Source organism: Carassius carassius, chromosome 12 (assembly GCF_963082965.1).
Source record: "Carassius carassius chromosome 12, fCarCar2.1, whole genome shotgun sequence".
NCBI lineage: Eukaryota > Metazoa > Chordata > Actinopteri > Cypriniformes > Cyprinidae > Carassius > Carassius carassius.
The window spans coordinates 23681355-23701181 of record NC_081766.1 but is presented as its reverse complement, the minus strand read 5'-3'; positions in this window follow the sequence as shown (position 1 = coordinate 23701181).

The window sequence follows — 19827 nt, the reverse complement described above, 5'->3', positions numbered from 1 at the left end:
CAGCCAGTTGCACAGTGAAATGTTGAGCCTCAGCTGGACCAGTTTGTAAATGAGCTGTTTCTAAATGAGCTGTTGAGGGATGATTGTGTTGATTGTGATTGTGTTGAATGCTGAACTGAAGTCTATGAATTTATGAAATTATTAGTACACTTTTACTCAAAACTCACTTTAAACCCTGATCGAGTGTTTGTAATAACTTCCTTTTGCTATCTCATGTGGAATTTGGTCACTTACTATTGTAAAAATATGCTATTTATTGCATTTTACATCACTTCAAAAGTTAGCATTTTAGATGTACATTTTTAATATAGGCCCCAAATCTCAAGAAAATCACATACAAACAATTTACTAATGTAATCGTGTGTTTATTATTTGGATATTTCATAGGTACAGAGGTTTATCTGTATTGTTGTGGTCAGATATCAACACAGAAGTGTACAGGAAATGCATCACAGGTAGGACAGGACGGGATATGATGCACAGTTCTGATGGACAAACACAGACATTCTCTGTCAGCAGCAGCATGCTGGGAGCGGATCATTATCATCAGATCGTGTACATCAGTGGAAAATGAATTTAAATTATGATTCTGTTTGAAGAAACATGAAGTAAACATCAGTAAATATATCCATATAGTAAATGTATCTGTCTCACATGTGTCCTATACATTTATTTCTTGGCGACGTCATCACTGCTTGCGCACGCAACCAGGAGGCAAAAGACCCGCGCTCTTCGTACCGGAGTAAAGGGTTTAGGCTAGTAGCATAGTGGTGGTGTTGTCGCTAGTCAAAATGCCAAGGAGTTGTTGCGTGGTCAATTGTACTAACCAAGCCAGTGCTGGGTGTCAGATGTTCACAGTATGTCTGGATTTTGATTCGTAAACAGTTGGACGTTTTACATAATGTTATATTAATATGAAACACAAACAAACAGATCCAACTCTGAAATTGCAATTTATTATTGAGTCAACAAGAAATTACAAACAATGCGAAATCTACGTTAATTACAATGTTGTCTTACTGAACTCGGCATAACAGTTTTCTGCCTCCTGGATGCGCGCGCATCAGGTGTTGTTTGTATACAAGAAACCTGTGTATATTGTCCCTCAAAATCACATCTACTGTCCCGCAACAGATCTATTGCCAGGTGGTCGCCCTAGTCTATAGGGACATTCCAAATGGGGTTTAGGGATGAGGTGTAGTAATTATGAGGGGTGTTGTTCACTTATTTATTAGCTTATTTAATAAGTTGTTTTATTCATCTTAGAATTAGCTGTAACTTAATTAAACCCAGTTAGTATAACAACTAAGTAAAGATAACTAATTATATGTAAGTAAGGTAAACTATTGTATTTTACAGTGTGAAAAACAATGACATCAGATATTAATACACTGCAAACGCTAAGTAAAAAACAGATCAAGCAATTGAATTTGATACTGAATTTGATATGGTTCTCTTATTTTTCTTTACTGAAAGTTTTTTTGGGAACCAACAATGGTTGTTTTATGGCATTGCTACACCCTTTGGACATTTATTTTCAATAGTATATTCAGTCAGTTTTAGGAAAAAAATAAGTTAGTCTATTATTTTTGTGAACACTTTGTCCTATCTTAAGAGGTATGCTTTCTAACTGGACCATATTAGAAATTATGAACAAATGCTCATAAAAAAAGAAAGAAAAAAGATATACAGCTTAGCAGCTAAACACTTTTCATCGCAATGGGCCACAGTACTGTTGCTTTGTTGTCTGAACCTGCTCTTTTTTTAAAAATGATGGTCAATGTGGGTCAACCTACATGTAGCCTACATCATGTTTTATCAAAAGCAGTAGCAAAATTGAGTTCACAGCATTACATTGCACAGCATGACAACAACTTGCAGCACAAACTAAAAAATAAAATAAATAAGAAGAAGAAGAAGAAGAAGAAGAAACAAAATAAAATGTTTAGATTGTGGTAATTAATCATCCCTGAACAGAAATATTCACAGTAACTTTAGTTATAATAATCAAATGCAATTTTGGTCACTTGAAACTAGCGAGGGCTACTGTATTATTCGAAAATTAAGATTCTCTCATCACTCCATGCGTGAAGCTTCCTGCTGACATCAGATTGCAAAAGGCATGGTTCAGGAGGGGATGCTGCTTAAAGTTGTGACGGTCGTTTCTGAACAGAGCAGGTGTGGAATTTATCCTAGTGTTGTGAGATACAAGAAACTTAACCAAAGACACCGTAACACGACTGACTGTGATATTTTTCTATTTTTGCTCCCTGTGAGAAGCCAACATATTCAGCAATACAGTGGACACTGCCAAAGAAAACGTCTCAGGTTACGAATGTAACCATGGTTCCCTGAGTAGGGAACGAGGCACTGTGTCCTCTAGGGGGCGCTATGGGGAACACCTCGTCGTGACCCGTCTCTGAAGCATACATTGAAAAAACACCAACTTGTTGGCCGGATATAGCCTCTGACGCCACTACCGGGGTGACTATAAACAGGCACAGGGAGAACACGTCATTCACTTCTTCGTCTGAAGCTTGCGTCCGTAGCATGACAGGGAGCTAGAAGACGCAGTGTCTCGTTCCCTACTCAGTGAACCATAGTTACATCCGTAACCTGAGACGTTCCCTTTCAAGGGAACTTCAAACTGCATCCTATAGGGGGCACTATGGGGAACAGCATACCCATGCTGCCATGCTGAGGGGAGTGCAGGCCAGAATCATGGCGAGCACTAAGTACCAACTCTACCTTTTCCACGGGAGTTGCCCCTGGGATGTTTAGACGGCTGTCTGTGACAGTACCCCTTACGGCCAAAGGCCTAAGCTACATACCCAACTTAATTGTTAGGGCCTTGGCCCCGGGTAGAGATGAAGGCTTGGAATCAGGAAGATACGGCTAAGAACCTAGCATTTTAAACCAAGTCTTGTCTGTCACACAGGGGCTACCCCTAGCTTTCGCATAAGCTTGCTGAAAGAGCTGTCTCAACAGTTCTCTAGTAGCAACACCCTGTTTAGATAGGTATCCGAGGATACATAGGTGGAGTGGTGCCCAAGATGAACGGGGCTTTTACCAACTCAAGGAAGGGCACGAAGCAACCGCGCAAAGCCCTCACCATATAGGATTTTAAAAAGAATGCAGACTACTAGCGTGCGAACATACCGCAGCGTGGATTTCAGAAAGTGTGTAAAGACTTCATGTGCATACTTACCATAGCATGGATTTTCAAATACTGTTCTAAGGAGGGGCTCTCATGGCACTCTGATAGAGCAGCTCATAGATGGAATGGTGTATCTCAAAACAGTATGTTTGAGAGTCATCAACTCGATTTATGGAAATAATACTGGAGAGGTGAAAAAAACAGAGAACTCAGTCTCACATGAGAGGAGAACTCCTAGCTCAGAGTAGCGCGCTCATAGGAGACCCTTCTTGGAAAAAGTGGAGCACTGCACAACTACTACGAGAATCACCAAAATAGCTCCTCATGTTGAAGGAAGCGATGCTTGAAGTCCATGTCCCACTAGATGCGACAGCCTGATGATCAAGGAGGCTCCCGCAGGAACCTGTGATCTTAGCTGCCTAATACCGGAACATGAAGCCGGAGACCGTCGAGTCCTGCTTCAGGGGAAACGCGTGGAATTGAGAGGTGGGCTCTCTCGGAGCGCGATGATTTTCCCCTGGAGCAGTCTCGGGACTAGACATTGAAACATGCGTTCCAGCAGGTCCGTACCATCGACGGCCAGCTCCTCCATCCTACCCAACTGTTCACTTACCCGTATTTTGCCATTTTAAAAGACTGGTTGTATCGAGTGACCCAAGACGCTCAGACAAAAGATTATACAACCCAGTTGTTAGTTCCAAGGAGCCGCATGGGAAATGCTTTTCCAGGCGGCTCATTCTAATCCAATGGCGGGCCACTTGGGTCAGGCTGCCACTCTAAATAGTCTCATGACCCGTTTTTTTTGGCCGGGCATTCACTAGTATGTGCGCAGGTGCAGGTGCGCGTCTTGTCCTGAATGCCAGTTGGTAAACCCACCGACCACCCCAAAAGCGCCTTTGCGCCCTCTTCCGTTGATGCAGGTCCCCTTCGAGAGAATTGGTATGCACCTCATCGGGCCGTTAGAGCGGTCAGCACGGGGACATCGCTTTCCATTAGTCATAGTTGATTATGCAACACGATATCCTGAAGCAGTGGCCCTCCACAGCATTTCCGCTAAGAGTGTTGCGGACGCCCTGTTTCGTGGGGGTTCCGAAAGAAATCCTCACCGATCAAGGCACGGCGTTTATGTCACGTACGTTACGCGAGCTTTACGAATTGTTGGGCATTAAATCGATTCGGACCAGCGTCTATCACCCACAGACTGACGGCCTGGTCGAACGCTTTAATCGCACACTTAAATCAATGGTTCGTAAGTTCGTCCAGGAAGACGCCAAAAATTGTGATAGGTGGTTAGAGCCCCTGTTGTTCGCCGTGCAAGAGGTCCCACAAGCCTCCACGGGTTTTCCCCCTTCGAGCTTCTCTACGGACAACAGCCCCGCGGGGTGCTGGATGTCCTGAGGAAAACTTGGGAGGAGGGACCGTTTCAAAGTAAAAATGAAATTCAATATGTCTGGGACTTGAGAACAAAACTCCACACTTTGGGGGTGGCTGTCAAGGGAGAATTTGTTACAAGCCCAGGACAAACAGAGCCGGCTATACAACAGGGGCACTAAGCTATGCAAATTTGCAACGGGAGAGAAAGTACTTGTATTGCTCCCAACGTCATGCTCCAATTAATGTCAAAGTGGCAGGGGCAATTTGAGGTCGCACGACAAGTAGGGGATCTCGATTATGAGGTTATACGGTCGGATAGGAACAAGGCACGTCAGATATACCACCTCGATCTCCTTAAAAAGTGGAAGGAGGTGGAGCCAGTGATGTTGGTGACGGTGATTAGTGGAGAGGACAATCTCGGGCCCGAGGCGAGTCTCAAAACACAATCCCTCACCCTGGCCCCTGGGGGAGATCACCTCTCGCCGTCCCAGCTCACTGACGTCACAAGATTGCAGGCTGAATTTGCCGACGTGTTCTCGCCCCTACCCGGCCGTACAAACCTAATTCAGCACCATATTGAGACAGAGCCGGGCATAGTAGTTCGCAGCCGGTCGTATCGCTTGCCTGAGCACAAAAAAAGGTAGTTCAGGCTGAATTAGGCGCAATGCTTGAAATGGGAGTAACAGAAGAGTCCAACAGTAACTGGGCGAGCCCGATAGTTTTGGTTCCAAAGCCGGACGGCTCGGTCCGTTTCTGTGTGGACTACCGCAAGGTGAATGCTGTGTCGAAATTCGACGTGTATCCAATGGGTTGACGAGTCACTTGACCAGCTCGGCACGGCTCGCTTTTATTCGACGTTGGACCTAACGAAGGGTTATTGGCAGATCCCCTCGTCTCCATTATCCAAAGAAAACACAGTTTTCACAATGCCGTTTGGTTTACACCAATTCGTTACCCTTCCGTTCGGGTTGTTCGGGGCTCCGGCCACCTTCCAGCGCCTCATGGACAAGGTCCTGCGTCCCCATGCTGTCTATGCCGCTGCCTATTTGGACGACATCATTATATTTAGTAATGATTGGCAGCGGCATATGCAGCATTTAAGGGCGGTCTTGAAGTCGCTGAGGGGGGCCGGACTCGAAGAAGTGTGTGGTTGGGCGGGTGGAAGTAAGGTATCTGGGCTTCAACTTGGGACATGGACAGGTGCGTCCCCAAATTGATAAGACAGCCGCGGTTGCGACCTGTCCGCGTCCCAAGACCAAAAAGGAGGTAAGACAGTTCTTGGGTCTGGCGGGATATTATAGACGGTTTGTGCCTAATTATTCTGACCTCACCAGCCCCTTGACGTGGTTTAGCGGAGTCTGCAGCGGGAGAGAGAATTGGGAGACGAACAGTGAGTGAGCGGGCTGAACGGAAATAATTAACACCTGTCTCTTGTTTCAGTAATTGGCGTGGAGAGAGTATTTAATGCCAGGAGAAGCAGGTGTAGAGAGAGAGAGACCTGCTGCTGACGAGCGTGAACGACAGAAGGAAATCGCCAGAGTTTTCTGTTTATGGTGCGAGAGGCACTGTCTTTGTTTTGTTATTCTAAATAAAACTGTCAGCAGTAAAGCCGACCCCTCGTCCTCTTCCTTTCAACCCCTGAACTCCTCAACAATTACATACTCACCCACCCTCCTGCGCTGGAGCCCCGCTCAAGGGACGCCTCGTTTTAGTCCGAACCATCAGTAGGGTTGTTGCTATTGTCACCTTTATTTATTTATATAGCGCTTTAAACAAAATACATTGCGTCAAAGCAACTGAACAACATTCATTAGAAAACAGTGTCAATAATGCAAAAAATGAGAGTTAAAGGCAGTTCATCATTGGATTCAGTTATGTCATCTCTGTTCAGTTAAATAGTGTCTGTGCATTTATTTGCAATCAAGTCAACGATATCGCTGTAGATGAAGTGTCCCCAACTAAGCAAGCCAGAGGCAACAGCGGCAAGGAACCGAAACTCCATCGGTGACAGAATGGAGAAAAAAACCTTGGGAGAAACCAGGCTCAGTTGGGGGGCCAGTTCTCCTCTGACCAGACGAAACCAGTAGTTCAATTCCAGACTGAAGCAAAGTCAGATTGTGCAGAAGAATCATCTGTTTCCTGTGGTCTTGTCCTGGTGCTCCTCTGAGACAAGGTCTTTACAGGGGATCTGTATCTGGGGCTCTAGTTGTCCTGGTCTCCGCTGTCTTTCAGGGATGTAGAGGTCCTTTCTAGGTGCTGATCCACCATCTGGTCTGGATACGTACTGGATCCGGGTGACTGCAGTGACCCTCTGATCTGGACACAGACTGGATCTGGTGGCCACGGTGACCTCGGAACAAGAGAGAAACAGACAAATATTAGCGTAGATGCCATTCTTCTAATGATGTAGCAAGTACATAGGTTGTTATGGGAAGTGTTTCCGGTTCCGGTTTACCTAATTAATGCAGCCTAAAAATCCTTTAACGGATTTGGATAATAAAAGCATATTAGTATGTTATGTGTATGCCAGGTTAAAGAGATGGGTCTTTAATCTAGATTTAAACTGCAAGAGTGTGTCTGCCTCCCGAACAATGTTAGGTAGGTTATTCCAGAGTTTGGGCGCCAAATAGGAAAAGGATCTGCCGCCTGCAGTTGATTTTGATATTCTAGGTATTATCAAATTGCCTGAGTTTTGAGAACGTAGCGGACGTAGAGGATTATAATGTAAAAGGAGCTCATTCAAATACTGAGGTGCTAAAACATTCAGGGCTTTATAAGTAATAAGCAATATTTTAAAATCTATGCGATGCTTGATAGGGAGCCAGTGCAGTGTTGACAGGACCGGGCTAATATGGTCATACTTCCTGGTTCTAGTAAGAACTCTTGATGCTGCATTTTGGACTAGCTGTAGTTTGTTTACTAAGCGTGCAGAACAACCACCCAATAAAGCATTACAATAATCTAACCTTGAGGTCATAAATGCATGGATTAACATTTCTGCATTTGACATTGAGAGCATAGGCCGTAATTTAGATATATTTTTGAGATGGAAAAATGCAGTTTTACAAATGCTAGAAACGTGGCTTTCTAAGGAAAGATTGCGATCAAGTAGCACACCTAGGTTCCTAACTGATGATGAAGAATTGACAGAGCAACCATCAAGTCTTAGACAGTGTTCTAGGTTATTACAAGCAGAGTTTTTAGGTCCTATAATTAATACCTCTGTTTTTTCAGAATTTAGCAGTAAGAAATTACTCGTCATCCAGTTTTTATATCGACTATGCAATCCATTAGTTTTTCAAATTGGTGTGTTTCACCGGGCTGCGAAGAAATATAGAGCTGAGTATCATCAGCATAACAGTGAAAGCTAACACCATGTTTCCTGATTATATCTCCCAAGGGTAACATATAAAGCGTGAAGAGTAGCGGCCCTAGTACTGAACCTTGAGGTACTCCATACTGCACTTGTGATCGATAGGATACATCTTCATTCATTGCTACGAACTGATGGCGGTCATATAAGTACGTTTTAAACCATGCTAATGCACTTCCACTGATGCCAACAAAGTATTCAAGTCTATGCAAAAGAATGTTGTGGTCAATTGTGTCAAACGCAGCACTAAGATCCAATAAAACTAATAGAGAGATACACCCACGATCAGATGATAAGAGCAGATCATTTGTAACTCTAAGAAGAGCAGTCTCAGTACTATGATACGGTCTAAATCCTGACTGGAAATCCTCACATATACCATTTTTCTCTAAGAAGGAATATAATTGTGTGGATACCACCTTTTCTAGTATCTTGGACAGAAAAGGGAGATTCGAGATTGGTCTATAATTAACTAGTTCTTTGGGGTCAAGTTGTGTTTTTTTGATGAGAGGCTTAATAACAGCCAGTTTGAAGGTTTTGGGGACATGTCCTAATGACAATGAGGAATTAATAATAGTCAGAAGAGGATCTATGACTTCTGGAAGCACCTCTTTCAGGAGCTTAGATAGTATAGGGTCTAATATACATGTTGTTGGTTTAGATGATTTAACAAGTTTATACAATTCTTCCTCTCCTATGGTAGAGAATGAGTGGAACTGTTCCTCAGGGGGTCTATAGTGCACTGTCTAATGTGATACTGTAGCTGACGGCTGAATGGTTGCAATTTTATCTCTAATAGTATCGATTTTAGAAGTAAAGTAGTTCATAAAGTCATTACTACTGTGGTGTTGGGAAATGTCAACACTTGTTGAGGCTTTATTTTTCATTAATTTAGCCACTGTATTGAATAAATACCTGGGGTTATGTTTGTTTTCTTCTAAAAGATAAGAAAAGTAATCGGATCTAGCAGTTTTTAATGCTTTTCTGTAGGATATGTTACTTTCCCGCCAAGCAATACGAAATACCTCTAGTTTTGTTTTCCTCCAGCTGCGCTCCATTTTTCGGGCTGCTCTCTTTAGGGTGGGAGTATGCTCATTATACCATGGTGTCAAACTGTTTTCCTTAACCTTCCTTAAGCGTAAAGGAGCAACTTTATTTAAAGTGCTAGAAAAGAGAGAGTCCATAGTTTCTGTTACATCATCAAGTTGTTCTGAGGTTTTGGATATGCTAAGGAATTTGGATACATCAGGAAGATAACTTAAAAAGCAGTCTTTTGTGTTAGAAGTGATAGTTCTTCCATACTTGTAAACAAGAAGTAGAATTTACAATTTTGGCTATATGAATTTTGCAAAGAACTAAATAATGATCTGAGATATCATCACTTGGCTGAATAATTTCAACACCATCAACATCAATTCCATGTGACAGTATTAAATCTAGAGTATGATTTCAACAATGAGTAGGTCCTGAAACGTGTTGTCTAACACCAATAGAGTTCAGAATGTCTATAAATGCTGATCCCAATGCATCGTTTTCATTATCAACATGGATATTAAAATCACCAACTATTAAAACTTTATCTGCAGCCAGAACTAACTCGGATGTAAAATCACCAAACTCTTTAATAAAGTCTGTATGGTGCCCTGGTGGCCTGTATACAGTAGCCAGTACAAACATAACAGGGGATTTATCATTAACATTTGTTTCTTTGGATAATGTTATATGAAGTACCATTACTTCAAACGAGTTTTACTTGTAGCCTGCCCTCTGAGAAATCCTGAAAACGTTGTTATAAATTGAAGCAACACCTCCACCTTTGCCTTTTAGACGTGGCTCATGTTTATAACAGTAATCTTGGGGGGTGGACTCATTTAAAATAATGTAATCATCAGGTTTTAGCCAGGTTTCTGTCAAACAGAGTACATCTATATTATGATCAGTGATCATATTATGTACAAAAAGTGTTTTCGTAGAAAGGGATCTGATATTCAATAAGCCAAGCTTTATCATTTGTTTATCCATATTGCTTCTGTTTTTTATTTGTTGAACCTCAATTAAATTGTTAATCTTAACTTGGTTTGGACGTTTTTTGTATTTTCTAGTTCGGGGAACAGACACAGTCTCTATAGTGTGATATCTAGGTGAAAAAGTCTCTATGTGCTGAGAATTAACTGACCTCTGTGACGGGAGGCAGCTAGCAGACGGTCGGTTTAGCCAGTCTGTCTGCTTCCTGACCTGGGCCCCAGTTAGTCAAGTATAAACACTAAGACTATTTGCCATATTTCTAGAGAGAAGAGTGGCGCCACCCCAGGAGGGATGAAGACCATCTCTTTTAAACAGGTCAGGTCTGCCCCAAAAGCTTGTCCAATTGTCTATGAAACCTATGTTATTCTGTGGGCACCACTTAGACATCCAGCCATTGAGTGATGACAATCTGCTATGCATCTCATCACCACGGTAAGCAGGGAGGGGACCGGAGCATATTACAGTGTCTGACATCGTGCTTGCAAGTTCACACACCTCTTTAATGTTATTTTTAGTGATCTCCGACTGGCGAAGTCGAACATCATTAGCGCCGGCATGAATAACAATCTTACTGTATTTACGTTTAGCATTAGCCAGCACTTTTAAATTTGCCAAGATGTCAGGCGCTCTGGCTCCCGGTAAACATTTGACTATGGTGGCTGGTGTCTCTATATTCACGTTCCGTACAATAGAATCACCAATAACTAGAGCACTTTCATCAGGTTTCTCAGTGGGTGCATCACTGAGTGGGGAGAACCTGTTTAATGTTTTGATCGGAACAGAAGAGCGGTGTTTTGACCCACGACTACGCTGCCTCACCGTCACCCAGTTGCCCTGCTGCTGGGGCTCTGTTTCCGGAACCGAACAATGTACAGGAATCCCTGAGCTAGACGCATCCAAAGCCGTATCTAGAGCCCTAACATTTTTACTGTCCTCAATTAAAGTTTGGATGCGTGTCTCTAATTCTGAAATCTTCTCTGTCAGCCTAACTATTTCCCTGCATTTATCACATGTGAATCCCTCATCAGCGACAGAGATAGATAAACTGTACATGTGGCAAGAGGTGCAAGAAACAATGATAGGAGAAGCCATTACTCACCGTGCTTGATGAAAATTCTTACTGCGGTTGTTTGATGAACTTGTGAAAAACTGGAGCGAGGGAGAGGAGAAAAGAAAACCAGCCAAAATGAAAAATGAAAAATGTTCTATGAAAAATGAACATAGAACCAGCCAAAAACATTATAGGTCCAACATAGGAGACTGTTATGCAAGAGGTTTCCACCTAACCTCGATCAGGTGGAGAGCTGGTGGTTCCAGGGGAATTTAGGAAGGGGAGGATAAAAGCAGAAGTTAAAAATCACTAAAGGGAACGAGTAGATACCTCGGTATCACTCTAATTTGGACGAGAACGCTGCACCTCCTGCAGGTGGGGGACGAGCGCGAGTTGCGACACTAGCCTTCTGTGCCAGTCTTTGATCCTCAGATCGATACAGGCCAGGACCCCTATGTTGTTCAGGCTCAGACCTGAACCTTCATGGAATGAAGGATCTGAAAGCAGCAGAGCGTGCCTTTGTCTCCCTGAACTTCTCAATCACCGTCTCAACGGAAATACCGAAAAGTTCTGAAGGTGAAACCTGAGCATCGAGAAGAAAGCCTTTTCTTCTTCCTGATGTCTGCCAGGTTCATCCACAGATGTCTCTCCGCTACCACCATGGCCGCCATAGTCCTGCCCATGGCGGAGTCGGCCTGCTTGGTAGCACGGAGAGAGATCCGTGGTGCGGCACAGCTTGGCTACCTGATCAGGAAAAAGGGCCGTGCCTCTAACCAGGTCTCTTTGCAGATCAGTCTGATATGCTTGAAGCACCACCATCGTGTGTAATAAAGCAACAGCCTGACCTGCTACTGCATATGCCTTGCCATTTAGACGAGATGAATTTCTGAATGTCTCCCCCAACTTTGCCGTGGTGCAATCCATAACCTCCAAAAGCTCTACATACACAGGGCAGGAGAATTGAGAAGGCTCAGCCTCAGCTTCTTCACCATCCTCAAATATCTCCTGCTTTTCCTGGGCAAAAACCCAGCAGAGCACTAACCTCAGTATCAGATAGTATCAAAAATATAACATCATCCTCCCGAGGCTCTCTCTTGCCGCCGCCATTATGAGCGCGAAATGGAAAGTCCCTCTTTAAACCATTCAGACAGATCCACCTGTATTCTCACAAGCTCATTCTCCACCATGCCTCAGCAGCGGCGGGTCCTGAACCACGGGAAGCAGATGGCTGCCTTTTTTCCTTTTTTTATTTTTAGAAGAGAGACGAACGAGAGCTGAGCTTTTTTGTATTAAAAAAACACTCACAATGCACGCAGATTGCCTCCTAAAAAGAAATTGTGTGCGTGCTCTTCACCCAAACAAATGAAGCAAAGATCGCTTGTGTCATCAGTTGTCAAATAACGCCGACACGGATGCATACATTGTCTAAATGCTTACTAGTTGTCGCCATGATATACAGAGAAAGATCGCTCTTACCGGTTCTTTCAGATGCATGCTTCAAACAGAACAGTCAGTAAAGACGAAGAAAAGAATGACGTGTTCTCCCAGTGCCTGTTTATAGTCGTGCCGGTAGTGACGTCAGAGGCTGTATCCGGCCAACAAGTTGGCGTTTTCAATGTATGCTTCAGACACGGGTCACGATGAGGTGTTCCCCATAGCGCCCCCTAGAGGACGCAGTTCGAAGTTCCCTTGAAAGGGAACTACTGTAAACAGGTAAACTAATGGAGAAAAATTTTCTACAGAATTTAAAGTAGCACAATAAAATTATTAACTAATAATTGTATACACTGCTTGGGCTGTTTTTCATAAGCAAATGAGCTTCTACTGTACTAAATAATAATTTGTGAGCATGCGTATTATAGGCTAGTTGATTTTTGTAATATATGACTATGATATAGTTTACCATACATTTCCAATTTGCAAGAGTCTGCCAGAGATTGATTTATATTTTCATTATGTAAGTAAAGGTTAAATGCTTGTTTGCAGCCCATGGCGTTAACTGTGAACTGGTGGACTCTGGTTTTGAGCGCATGTCCCGGGCTGATGGTTCAAAGCAGAGACTGCGCTCTGCATTTACCAGCTGCTCCGTCAACAGACAGAGATTGACACACTGGTGACAGTCAAGTAATAACGCTATATATTGGCAACTAACTAAAAGTTTGCACTGTGTAGGCTTTTTTCATAAAAGTCAGGTTGGAGATTTAAGATTTAAGTAAAAATTTCATATAATCTGTTAATTACTAATTTTGTTTGTATTTTTTAAAGTTGGAATTTTACATTTGTTTACATTTGTCAAAATGGTAGGTTCTATCGTGACAATTTCCCCCTTAGTAAGACAAAATGGTTAGATTTTAGTGAGCTGTGTTCTGGATATTCCTTTTCCTGGAGAAAAAAAAAAAAAACAATGGCAGAAATGTTCACTAGTTTTTTGTAGTCAAGTCTTAACAAAAACTTACTTTCAAACCTGAAGCTATCCTGTGAAGAATTGTGTGACAACTAGCCCAGTTCCCCTCTATATCAGTCTTAATGACTTTATTTGCAATAAAAATTTCAATTTAAAAAAAATGTTTGCATGTTAATTGCAATTAATTGAAAATGTATTATAGTTAAAATTTATATTAAGTCAGCTGGAATTTACAGTGTTATTTAACCCACATAAGTTTAATTCATTTGTAATTACCTCTATTGTCTTTGTAATAATATGGAGCCCGGCATGTCACCTGTAGGAGAAAAAAAAAATCTGTGGCGACGGTTTTGCAATCCATCCCCTCAGTTTCTAAACTGTGCTCACAAATTCTTAATCTGTTCCCTCGGTTTAACAAATCGTGACCACGGATTAATAAACCGTACCCACGAATTTCCAATCTGTGCGCTCAGATTTTGTAAACAATACCATCGGTTTTTCAATCCTGCTTTCGCAATCCGTTCCCACGGATGTGTAAACTCACGGATTTGTGGCTCCGCCCCCACCGGCAGATTCATTTCTGTTCATTAAACATTATTTTTCATAGTATCCTATGAGACCATTATCAGCTTTTTAGCGTTTATTTTACATTAAACACCAATAGCATAAGACACCGCCGCTTGTGTTTTATAGCCTAAAATAAATGCTAAAAAGAAGAAGAAAAAAAAGGTAAAAAGCAATACAAAACAAATAATGTGCCGATTATGTTGTCATTCCTTTTCTAACTGAATGTAATGTTATAATAGTCCTAATTATTAAATAATAACAGTGAAGCATGCATCTAACTCTGGGGTCGAGACAGAAGCCCACCAGGGCAGTGCAGAGGACCACCACAGCCGTGCGGTCAAGACAGATACCCACCAGGGCGGCGCAGAAGACCACCACAGCCGTGCGGTCGAGACAGAAGCCCACTAGGGCGGCGCAGAAGACTACCACAGCCCTGCGGTCGAGACAGAAGCCCACCAGGGCGGGGCAGAGGACCACCACAGCCGTGCGGTCGAGACAGAAGCCCACCAGAGTGGCGCAGAAGACCACCGCAGTGGGATCGATGGCACAAGTCTGGTTTGGTAAGCCTGAAATAGAGAACATGAACAGGTTAAGGGGGGCCTCCGTGGCCATGACAGGGCAGGCGGTGAGTTCCTGGATGGCCTACATTGCCATGACAGGATAGGTCGAGCGCTCAGGAAGTTCGGCTGAGACGTGACGAGGCTCTGGAAGTTCCACAGAGATGTGAAGAGGCTCTGGAAGTTCCGCAGAGATTTGAAAAGGCTCTCGTAGTTTAGCAGAGACGTGAAGAGGCTCTTGTAGGTCAGCTCTGGTAGCACAGCAGAGACGTGAAAAGGCTCTGGTAGTTCAGCAGAGAAATACCTAGAATATCAAAATCAACTGCAGGCGGCAGATCCTTTTCCTATTTGGCGCCTAAACTCTGGAATAACCTACCTAACATTGTTCGGGAGGCAGACACACTCTTGCAGTTTAAATCTAGATTAAAAACTCATCTCTTTAACCTGGCTTACACATAACATACTAATATGCTTTTAATATCCAAATCCGTTAAAGGATTTTTAGGCTGCATTAATTAGGTAAACCGGAAACAAAAACACTTCCCATAACACCCTATGTACTTGCTACATCATTAGAAGAATGGCATCTACGCTAATATTTGTCTGTTTCTCTCTTATTCCGAGGTCACCGTAGCCACCAGATCCAGTCTGTATCCAGATCAGAGGGTCACTGCAGTCACCCGGATCCAGTACGTATCCAGACCAGATGCTGGATCAGCACCTAGAAAGGACCTCTACTGCCCTGAAAGACAGCGGAGACCAGGACAACTAGAGCCCCAGATACAGATCCCCTGTAAAGACCTTGTCTCGGAGGACCACCAGGACAAGACCAGAGGAAACAGATGATTCTTCTGCACAATCTGACTTTGCTGCAGCCTGGAATTGAACTACTGGTTTCGTCTGGTCAGAGGAGAACTGGCCCTCCAACTGAGCCTGGTTTCTCCCAAGGTTTTTTTCTCCATTCTGTCACCGATGGAGTTTCGGTTCCTTGCCGCTGTCGCCTCTGGCTTGCTTAGTTGGGGTCACTTCATCTACAGCGATATCGTTGACTTGATTGCAAATAAATGCACAGACACTATTTAACTGAACAGAGATGACATCACTGAATTCAATGATGAACTGCCTTTAACTATCATTTTGCATTATTGACACACTGTTTTCCTAATGAATGTTGTTCAGTTGCTTTGAGGCAATGTATTTTGTTTAAAGCGCTATATAAATAAAGGTGACTTGACTTGACTTGACGTGAACAGGCTCTGGTCGTTCAGCAGAAACGTGAAGAGGCTCCGGTAGTTTAACAGAGACGTGAAGAGGCTCCTGTAATTTAGCAGAGACGTGAAGAGGGTCTAGTGGATCCGTGGTGATTTGACTGGGTTCAGGAAGATCAACTGTGGCTTGACTTCGTTCAGGAAGATCAACGGTGACTTGACTCAGGAACATCAACGTGACTTGACTTTGCTCATAAAAATCAACGGTGACTTGACCTTGCCCATGAAGAACACTGGAGACTTGACCTTGCCCATGAAGATCATTGGTGACTTGACTTGACTTCTGAGGTCTAACTGTGGTAGTCCTTGACACATGAGTATTAATGGTGACTTGGCCTAACTCTGGAGGGTCAATGGGGACCTGACTAGACTCTGGAGGGTCAATGTGGACCTGAATCGACTCAGGATGGTGACCTGTGGCTGCCATCTTGTGCAGTAGCACTGTGCCGTCGGCCATTTTGTGCAGTGGTGCTGAGCTGGTGGCCATCTTGTGCAGTGGCGCTGGGCTGGCGGCCACCTTGTGCTGTGGCGCTGGGCTGGCGGCCACCTTGTGCAGTGCCGCTGGGCTGGCAGCCATCTTGAGCAGTGGCGCTGGGTTGGCGGCCATCTTGCGCAGAGGCATTTGGCTGGTGGCCATCTTGTGCAGTGGCACTGGGACGGCGGCCATCTTGGGCAGTGGCTCTGGCCTGGCGGTCATCTGGTGTTGTGGCCCTGGGCTGGCGGCCATCTTGTGCAGTGGCACTGGGCTGGCGGCCACCATGTGCTGTGGCGCTGGGCTGGCAGCCATCTTGTGCAGTGGTGCTGGGCTGGCGACCACCTTGTGCAGTGGTGCTGGGCTGGCGGTCCTCCTGTCTGGAGACACAGGTCTAGAGTCGGCCATCACACCTGGAGAGACAGGTGTGGCTGGGGGGTCCCACTGAGACCGATGTTGTAGGTACATGGTGAACCCCCAAAAATCTAGGATCTCCAGCTCCTTCATCTCCCACTCAGGCAAAGGGTTATCCAAACAAGCATTAAAAAGGTCTTTAAGTGCCTCATCACTGTATCCCAATCCTACCGCCAGGGTCCAGAATACTTGCGCCAAACCACCCACCTCACTCCCCTTTTGACAGAGGGTGGTTAAGTTCGAAAGTCTCCCCATCTGCTCCTCTATGGCGGCTGGGGAACGGATACGAAATCCCACACCGCTGGATCTGGGCCTGATGAAGTCCTTCTGTCACGAATCCACACAGGAAACGAGAGATCAAATAGCAGTATTTTAAAGGGGTAATCCAAGGTCAAAATCCAAAAAACAGGCAAGAGGTCATAACCATAAAATCAGTTCAAAACAATAAACAAGAAACAAGAAAAACACAAGGGAACATGAGAAAGCCGGGTGACGGAAAACAAGGACTCCATGAAACAGAATGAGACAGGCTGGTTTGTATGGACAGGTGAAAACGATGAAAGTGGAGACAGCTGGGTGCAATACCAGGTTTGCAATTAACAGTGATGAATGGGACAAAGGCTTGCTGGAAATGTAGTGCCTGCAGTGGGGTGACTATGGGGAAGTGAGACCACTAGTGGACACCCAGGGAAACACAGACCAGACACTGTGACACAGAGTCAGTCACAATGCCAGGTTTATTTTACAATAATATTCAAGTTCTAAGATTATCACAAATTAAACAAAATTTTGATCTTTCTTATTAAATCGTTGTATTCCACCTCTTACTACACTTAAGACACTTTGCTGTAGACCTATTCCACATAATAATATTCAATTAAAACTGTATGTTAACACGTAGGCGCTTGCTGCATGAATCTGTGAGTAAAGTTTACAAATTCATGGGAACGAATTGCGAAAGCATGCGCATGGATAAAAAAAAAAGTACGGTTTACAAAATCTGTGCGCACGGATTGGAAATTCATGGATACAGTTTATTAATCCGTGGGCACGATTTGTTAAACCGAGGGAACAGTTTAAGAATTTGTGAGCATGGTTTATAAACTGAGGGGACAGATTGCAAAACCGTCACTACGGATTGTTTTTTTCTCCTACAGGTGATGTGCCAGGCTCCATATGAAACAGTGCAGGCCGGTAAGAAATTTTGTCCGACTTGAGATGTCACATGTGGCATTAAAGTACCGTGAGAGTGTTTCGAGAGCAGCCGTCTTATCAGCTGCCGCAGTTTCTCCAGGGATGCGTTCGACTTGAAGCACGGCTACAGACGGCGGGAAAATTTGAATATTACTTAAGACCAATACAAAGAAATGATTTAAAAAACTTTTAGCCAACTGAAAAGTATGAACATGAAAAGTACGAGCATGTACAGCACTCAATACTTAGTTGGGGCTCCTTTTGCCTAAATTTCTGCAGCAATGCGGCGTGGCATGGAGTCAATCAGTCTGTGGCACTGCTCAGGTGTTATGAGAGCCCAGGTTGCTCTGATAGTGGATCTGGCATATCGCATTTTCCTCTTCACGATACCCCCATAGATTTTCTATGGGGTTAAAGTCAGGCAAGTTTGCTGGTCAATTAAGAACAGGGATACCAAGGTCCTTAAACCAGGTACTGGTAGATTTGGCACTGTGTGCAGGTGCCAAGTCCTGTTGGAAAATTAAATCTGCATCTCCATAAAGTTGGTCAGCAGCAGGAAGCATGAAGTGCTCTAAAACTTCCTGGTATACGGCTGCGTGACCTTAGACCTCAGAAAACACAGTGGACCAACACCAGCAGATGACATGGCACCCCAAACCATCACTGACTGTGGAAACTTTACACTGGACCTCAAGCAACGTGGATTGTGTGCCTCTCCTCTCTTCCTCCAGACTCTGGGACCCTGATTTCCAAAGGAAATGCGAAAGATAAACGTGATTCAATACAACATTGCGACTACAATACAAAAATGCTTTTACCGTTCTAAAAACACAGATTTCTTGTCATTGGGTGCGTTCCACTTGAAGCATGGCTACAGATGGCGATCTACAAGAGTAGCCGCTTGCGTCGGGGAAAGCTTAATTTGCGGTATTGGATGGGTACGTCTTGCCATCGGAGGGAAAATTTGTTTTAGCTGCGATGTGCATTGGTGTTCAATAGGTACGTGTCGCAGACTGAAATAATAATAATAATAATTATTATTATTTTTTTAATCGGGTAAGCTTTGCTGGTGGTCGGATGGAAAGTCCAAGATTGCTTAACGGGAAAGCTCTTGCAGCATCTGACAGGAGTTTAATACTCGCGATGTCATACGAGTAAGCTTTGCTGATAGTTGAACGGAGAAGGCAAAGGTTGGCTCAACCGGGAGCACTCTTGCACCGCCTGACAGGGAGTTCAATACTAAGGACGATTTGGTTGTCTACCGTGTCGAAGGCTTTTCGCAAATCCAGAAACACAGGGCATCCCTTTGTCCAAGTCGGCCTTTATGTTTTCTATCAAATAGCAGCAGGCTGCGTCGGTGGAATGGTTGCGTCTAAAACCGAACTGCATGGGGTGCAACAAATTATTACTAAGTGATCGGTTAGCTGCTCTGTGATGTAGTTACTCATTTCATTTTTGCTTCCAGATTTGTAAATTGGGGTTATAACTGCTGTTTTAAAGACACTGGGGAAGATACTCTCATCAATAGATTTATTCACAATATATGTAATAGCTGGTGTTAAAATCTCCCTATATGTTTTAATGAGAGGGCTATCAAGTCCCCAGAAATCTTTAGCTTTTGAGGTAGATAAGGATTGTATTATTTTATCTGTTTTAGAATATTCTTTGTGTTTAAAACACAGAACCTCATGATCATAAGTGGAGGGCTGAGGTGATAAACAAGGATGAGGCAATCCAGAGGCGTGTTGGATAATTTCACTCACTGAATCAATAAAATAGTTATTAAAGTAGTTTGAAACTGTTAGACCATCCTTGTGATTTTTGTCATCTATTTTCAGCTCTATTATTCCTCTCTTAATTTGCATCTTTCCAGTTAATTTGTCTATAGTTTGCCAAAGTTGTTTAGAATTGCCCTTTGCTTGTTTAATTATTTTCAGAAAAAAACATTGGTTTTGCTTGTCTTGCCCTAAC